Source organism: Anopheles nili, assembly GCF_943737925.1.
Source record: "Anopheles nili chromosome X unlocalized genomic scaffold, idAnoNiliSN_F5_01 X_unloc_6, whole genome shotgun sequence".
Classification (NCBI taxonomy): Eukaryota; Metazoa; Arthropoda; class Insecta; order Diptera; family Culicidae; genus Anopheles; species Anopheles nili.
In genome coordinates this window covers 438,368-445,867 of record NW_026525516.1, presented here as the reverse complement: position 1 = coordinate 445,867, position 7,500 = coordinate 438,368, and positions in this window count along the sequence as shown.

Sequence of the window (7,500 nt, the reverse complement as noted above, 5' to 3'; positions counted from 1 at the left end):
TCCGACCACTCCTTCGACCTGTTTTGGGGTTTTGCAGTTTTCCATGGGGTATTTTGTATGGGGAAAACTGACCCATGCTCGTATCTCCGTACCTAAGCGTCTGACGGTCTTGGACCCCTTTAGGTAAAAGTTGCATTTCGTCGAGCTGAACATTTCACTAGAACATCGCGAAATGATCCGACGACTCCTTCTGGGAGTTTTTGGGGTCGGAAGGTTTTCTGGGACTTAGTCTCTGGAGCAACATTTCTGAAGCTCGGCACGAGCAACCACGCACGTGTCTTATATCTCCGTAAGTAAGGGTCTGACGGTCTTGGACACCTTTAGCAAAAAGTTGCGCCCTATCGAATGGAACATTTCACTAGAACACCACGAAACGATCCGACCACTCCTTCGACCTGTTTTGGGGTTTTGCAGTTTTCCATGGGGTATTTTGTATGGGGAAAACCGACCCATGCCCGTATCTCCGTACCTAAGCGTCTGACGGTCTTGGACCCCTTTAGGTAAAAGTTGCATTTCGTCGAGCTGAACATTTCACTAGAACATCGCGAAACGATCCGACGACTCCTTCTGGGAGTTTTTGGGGTCGGAAGGTTTTCTGGGACTTAGTCTCTGGAGCAACATTTCTGAAGCTCGGCACGGGCAACCACGCACGTGTCTTATATCTCCGTAAGTAAGGGTCTGACGGTCTTGGACACCTTTAGCAAAAAGTTGCGCCCTATCGAATGGAACATTTCACTAGAACACCACGAAACGATCCGGCCACTCCTTCGACCTGTTTTGGGGTTTTGCAGTTTTCCATGGGGTATTTTGTATGGGGAAAACCGACCCATGCCCGTATCTCCGTACCTAAGCGTCTGACGGTCTTGGACCCCTTTAGGTAAAAGTTGCATTCCGTCGAGCTGAACATTTCACTAGAACATCGCGAAACGATCCGACGACTCCTTCTGGGAGTTTTTGGGGTCGGAAGGTTTTCTGGGACTTAGTCTCTGGAGCAACATTTCTGAAGCTCGGCACGAGCAACCACGCACGTGTCTTATATCTCCGTAAGTAAGGGTCTGACGGTCTTGGACACCTTTAGCAAAAAGTTGCGCCCTATCGAATGGAACATTTCACTAGAACACCACGAAACGATCCGACCACTCCTTCGACCTGTTTTGGGGTTTTGCAGTTTTCCATGGGGTATTTTGTATGGGGAAAACCGACCCATGCCCGTATCTCCGTACCTAAGCGTCTGACGGTCTTGGACCCCTTTAGGTAAAAGTTGCATTTCGTCGAGCTGAACATTTCACTAGAACATCGCGAAACGATCCGACGACTCCTTCTGGGAGTTTTTGGGGTCGGAAGGTTTTCTGGGACTTAGTCTCTGGAGCAACATTTCTGAAGCTCGGCACGGGCAACCACGCACGTGTCTTATATCTCCGTAAGTAAGGGTCTGACGGTCTTGGACACCTTTAGCAAAAAGTTGCGCCCTATCGAATGGAACATTTCACTAGAACACCACGAAACGATCCGGCCACTCCTTCGACCTGTTTTGGGGTTTTGCAGTTTTCCATGGGGTATTTTGTATGGGGAAAACCGACCCATGCCCGTATCTCCGTACCTAAGCGTCTGACGGTCTTGGACCCCTTTAGGTAAAAGTTGCATTCCGTCGAGCTGAACATTTCACTAGAACATCGCGAAACGATCCGACGACTCCTTCTGGGAGTTTTTGGGGTCGGAAGGTTTTCTGGGACTTAGTCTCTGGAGCAACATTTCTGAAGCTCGGCACGAGCAACCACGCACGTGTCTTATATCTCCGTAAGTAAGGGTCTGACGGTCTTGGACACCTTTAGCAAAAAGTTGCGCCCTATCGAATGGAACATTTCACTAGAACACCACGAAACGATCCGACCACTCCTTCGACCTGTTTTGGGGTTTTGCAGTTTTCCATGGGGTATTTTGTATGGGGAAAACCGACCCATGCCCGTATCTCCGTACCTAAGCGTCTGACGGTCTTGGACCCCTTTAGGTAAAAGTTGCATTTCGTCGAGCTGAACATTTCACTAGAACATCGCGAAACGATCCGACGACTCCTTCTGGGAGTTTTTGGGGTCGGAAGGTTTTCTGGGACTTAGTCTCTGGAGCAACATTTCTGAAGCTCGGCACGGGCAACCACGCACGTGTCTTATATCTCCGTAAGTAAGGGTCTGACGGTCTTGGACACCTTTAGCAAAAAGTTGCGCCCTATCGAATGGAACATTTCACTAGAACACCACGAAACGATCCGGCCACTCCTTCGACCTGTTTTGGGGTTTTGCAGTTTTCCATGGGGTATTTTGTATGGGGAAAACCGACCCATGCCCGTATCTCCGTACCTAAGCGTCTGACGGTCTTGGACCCCTTTAGGTAAAAGTTGCATTCCGTCGAGCTGAACATTTCACTAGAACATCGCGAAACGATCCGACGACTCCTTCTGGGAGTTTTTGGGGTCGGAAGGTTTTCTGGGACTTAGTCTCTGGAGCAACATTTCTGAAGCTCGGCACGAGCAACCACGCACGTGTCTTATATCTCCGTAAGTAAGGGTCTGACGGTCTTGGACACCTTTAGCAAAAAGTTGCGCCCTATCGAATGGAACATTTCACTAGAACACCACGAAACGATCCGACCACTCCTTCGACCTGTTTTGGGGTTTTGCAGTTTTCCATGGGGTATTTTGTATGGGGAAAACCGACCCCTGCCCGTATCTCCGTACCTAAGCGTCTGACGGTCTTGGACCCCTTTAGGTAAAAGTTGCATTCCGTCGAGCTGAACATTTCACTAGAACATCGCGAAACGATCCGACGACTCCTTCTGGGAGTTTTTGGGGTCGGAAGGTTTTCTGGGACTTAGTCTCTGGAGCAACATTTCTGAAGCTCGGCACGAGCAACCACGCACGTGTCTTATATCTCCGTAAGTAAGGGTCTGACGGTCTTGGACACCTTTAGCAAAAAGTTGCGCCCTATCGAATGGAACATTTCACTAGAACACCACGAAACGATCCGACCACTCTTTCGACCTGTTTTGGGGTTTTGCAGTTTTCCATGGGGTATTTTGTATGGGGAAAACCGACCCATGCCCGTATCTCCGTACCTAAGCGTCTGACGGTCTTGGACCCCTTTAGGTAAAAGTTGCATTCCGTCGAGCTGAACATTTCGCTAGAACATCGCGAAACGATCCGACGACTCCTTCTGGGAGTTTTTGGGGTCGACTTGTGCGCAACCCCGACCTTCAGGATTTTGCTCTACGGAAGGGGGTGCACAAAAGTGTTCGTAATCAACCTCGGATTGTACTTTACATCATCTAGGGGCACCGTAGGGACCGAAAAAAGTGGTTTCGCATGATAGTCCACCTCGACCCATGTCGACCCTTGCGCGACCCCGACCTTCAGGATTTTGCTCTACGGAAGGGGGTGCACAAAAGTGTTCGTAATCAACCTCGGATTGTACTTTTCATCATCTAGGGGCACCGTAGGGACCGAAAAAAGTGGTTTCGCATGATAGTCCACCTCGACCCATGTCGACCCTTGCGCGACCCCGACCTTCAGGATTTTGCTCTACGGAAGGGGGTCTACTTGTGCGCAACCCCGACCTTCAGGATTTTGCTCTACGGAAGGGGGTGCACAAAAGTGTTCGTAATCAACCTCGGATTGTACTTTTCATCATCTAGGGGCACCGTAGGGACCGAAAAAAGTGGTTTCGCATGATAGTCCACCTCGACCCATGTCGACCCTTGCGCGACCCCGACCTTCAGGATTTTGCTCTACGGAAGGGGGTCTACTTGTGCGCAACCCCGACCTTCAGGATTTTGCTCTACGGAAGGGGGTGCACAAAAGTGTTCGTAATCAACCTCGGATTGTACTTTTCATCATCTAGGGGCACCGTAGGGACCGAAAAAAGTGGTTTCGCATGATAGTCCACCTCGACCCATGTCGACCCTTGCGCGACCCCGACCTTCAGGATTTTGCTCTACGGAAGGGGGTCTACTTGTGCGCAACCCCGACCTTCAGGATTTTGCTCTACGGAAGGGGGTGCACAAAAGTGTTCGTAATCAACCTCGGATTGTACTTTTCATCATCTAGGGGCACCGTAGGGACCGAAAAAAGTGGTTTCGCATGATAGTCCACCTCGACCCATGTCGACCCTTGCGCGACCCCGACCTTCAGGATTTTGCTCTACGGAAGGGGGTCTACTTGTGCGCAACCCCGACCTTCAGGATTTTGCTCTACGGAAGGGGGTGCACAAAAGTGTTCGTAATCAACCTCGGATTGTACTTTTCATCATCTAGGGGCACCGTAGGGACCGAAAAAAGTGGTTTCGCATGATAGTCCACCTCGACCCATGTCGACCCTTGCGCGACCCCGACCTTCAGGATTTTGCTCTACGGAAGGGGGTCTACTTGTGCGCAACCCCGACCTTCAGGATTTTGCTCTACGGAAGGGGGTGCACAAAAGTGTTCGTAATCAACCTCGGATTGTACTTTTCATCATCTAGGGGCACCGTAGGGACCGAAAAAAGTGGTTTCGCATGATAGTCCACCTCGACCCATGTCGACCCTTGCGCGACCCCGACCTTCAGGATTTTGCTCTACGGAAGGGGGTCGACTTGTGCGCAACCCCGACCTTCAGGATTTTGCTCTACGGAAGGGGGTGCACAAAAGTGTTCGTAATCAACCTCGGATTGTACTTTTCATCATCTAGGGGCACCGTAGGGACCGAAAAAAGTGGTTTCGCATGATAGTCCACCTCGACCCATGTCGACCCTTGCGCGACCCCGACCTTCAGGATTTTGCTCTACGGAAGGGGGTGCACAAAAGTGTTCGTAATCAACCTCGGATTGCACTTTTCATCATCTAGGGGCACCGTAGGGACCGAAAAAAGTGGTTTCGCATGATAGTCCACCTCGACCCATGTCGACCCTTGCGCGACCCCGACCTTCAGGATTTTGCTCTACGGAAGGGGGTGCACAAAAGTGTTCGTAATCAACCTCGGATTGTACTTTTCATCATCTAGGGGCACCGTAGGGACCGAAAAAAGTGGTTTCGCATGATAGTCCACCTCGACCCATGTCGACCCTTGCGCGACCCCGACCTTCAGGATTTTGCTCTACGGAAGGGGGTGCACAAAAGTGTTCGTAATCAACCTCGGATTGTACTTTTCATCATCTAGGGGCACCGTAGGGACCGAAAAAAGTGGTTTCGCATGATAGTCCACCTCGACCCATGTCGACCCTTGCGCGACCCCGACCTTCAGGATTTTGCTCTACGGAAGGGGGTGCACAAAAGTGTTCGTAATCAACCTCGGATTGTACTTTTCATCATCTAGGGGCACCGTAGGGACCGAAAAAAGTGGTTTCGCATGATAGTCCACCTCGACCCATGTCGACCCTTGCGCGACCCCGACCTTCAGGATTTTGCTCTACGGAAGGGGGTGCACAAAAGTGTTCGTAATCAACCTCGGATTGTACTTTTCATCATCTAGGGGCACCGTAGGGACCGAAAAAAGTGGTTTCGCATGATAGTCCACCTCGACCCATGTCGACCCTTGCGCGACCCCGACCTTCAGGATTTTGCTCTACGGAAGGGGGTCTACTTGTGCGCAACCCCGACCTTCAGGATTTTGCTCTACGGAAGGGGGTGCACAAAAGTGTTCGTAATCAACCTCGGATTGTACTTTTCATCATCTAGGGGCACCGTAGGGACCGAAAAAAGTGGTTTCGCATGATAGTCCACCTCGACCCATGTCGACCCTTGCGCGACCCCGACCTTCAGGATTTTGCTCTACGGAAGGGGGTGCACAAAAGTGTTCGTAATCAACCTCGGATTGTACTTTTCATCATCTAGGGGCACCGTAGGGACCGAAAAAAGTGGTTTCGCATGATAGTCCACCTCGACCCATGTCGACCCTTGCGCGACCCCGACCTTCAGGATTTTGCTCTACGGAAGGGGGTGCACAAAAGTGTTCGTAATCAACCTCGGATTGTACTTTTCATCATCTAGGGGCACCGTAGGGACCGAAAAAAGTGGTTTCGCATGATAGTCCACCTCGACCCATGTCGACCCTTGCGCGACCCCGACCTTCAGGATTTTGCTCTACGGAAGGGGGTCTACTTGTGCGCAACCCCGACCTTCAGGATTTTGCTCTACGGAAGGGGGTGCACAAAAGTGTTCGTAATCAACCTCGGATTGTACTTTTCATCATCTAGGGGCACCGTAGGGACCGAAAAAAGTGGTTTCGCATGATAGTCCACCTCGACCCATGTCGACCCTTGCGCGACCCCGACCTTCAGGATTTTGCTCTACGGAAGGGGGTGCACACTTGTGCGACCCCGACCTTCAGGATTTTGCTCTACGGAAGGGGGTGCACAAAAGTGTTCGTAATCAACCTCGGATTGTACTTTTCATCATCTAGGGGCACCGTAGGGACCGAAAAAAGTGGTTTCGCATGATAGTCCACCTCGACCCATGTCGACCCTTGCGCGACCCCGACCTTCAGGATTTTGCTCTACGGAAGGGGTCCTCTCTGTACAAGGTTTAGGGGTACATTTTCACCCAAAAACCACTATCGCTCAACCGAAACAACTCCTCGACATGTGTCTTCTCTGTGAATTTGGCCCCGATCTGACGAGAAGTTTTCGAGATATGCCCCTCTGAAGGTACATATTGGGACTTAGCCGATTTTCACCCATAGCGGTGTCTATGGGGTGTTGGGAATCGCTCTACCGACCAGCCGGTTGGAGATATCGTTTTGCGGTCTTCGGCGCGTTTGCTCAACTCCGTAATGCCTACTTTTCGTCCGTACACACAACACCTCGCAGAGTTCTCCTTCTGCCAGATATAGCGCGTGCTCCTTTGTTCGTGCACCATTTTGGCCCGTTTTTCGCACATCGCTTCGAAACCATGCGTCCGACGCTTTTGCGTCCCATGTACCGATGTTAGAACACCACCGTGGCTAACTTTCGTCCATATACGCCAACTCCGTGCAATGTCTCCATCACCCTGTTTTTGGGTAAAAACCCATTTCAGGGACTTAGCCGATTTTCACCCATTGCGGTGTCTATGGGGTGTTGGGAATCGCTCTACCGACCAGCCGGTTGGGGATATCGAGTTGCGGTCTTCGGCGCGTTTGCTCAACTCCGTAATGCCTACTTTTCGTCCGTACACTCAACACCTCGCAGAGTTCTCCTTCTGCCAGATATAGCGCGTGCCCCTTTGTTCGTGCACCATTTTTTCCCGTTTTTCGCACATTGCCTCGAAACCATGTGTCCGACGGTTTTGCGTCCCATGTACCGATGTTAGAACACCACCGTGGCTAACTTTCGTCCATATACGCCAAACTTCTCAGACACCTCCATCCGAGAGTATTTCGTGTTTTCCCATATATTGCATACCTCCAGGGGTTTTCTTCCATACAACTTTCAATGTTCTGTAAAACACCCGCGCATCGTCCGATTGGACTGAAACTGCTCCGGCGCGCTCTCTGCCGTG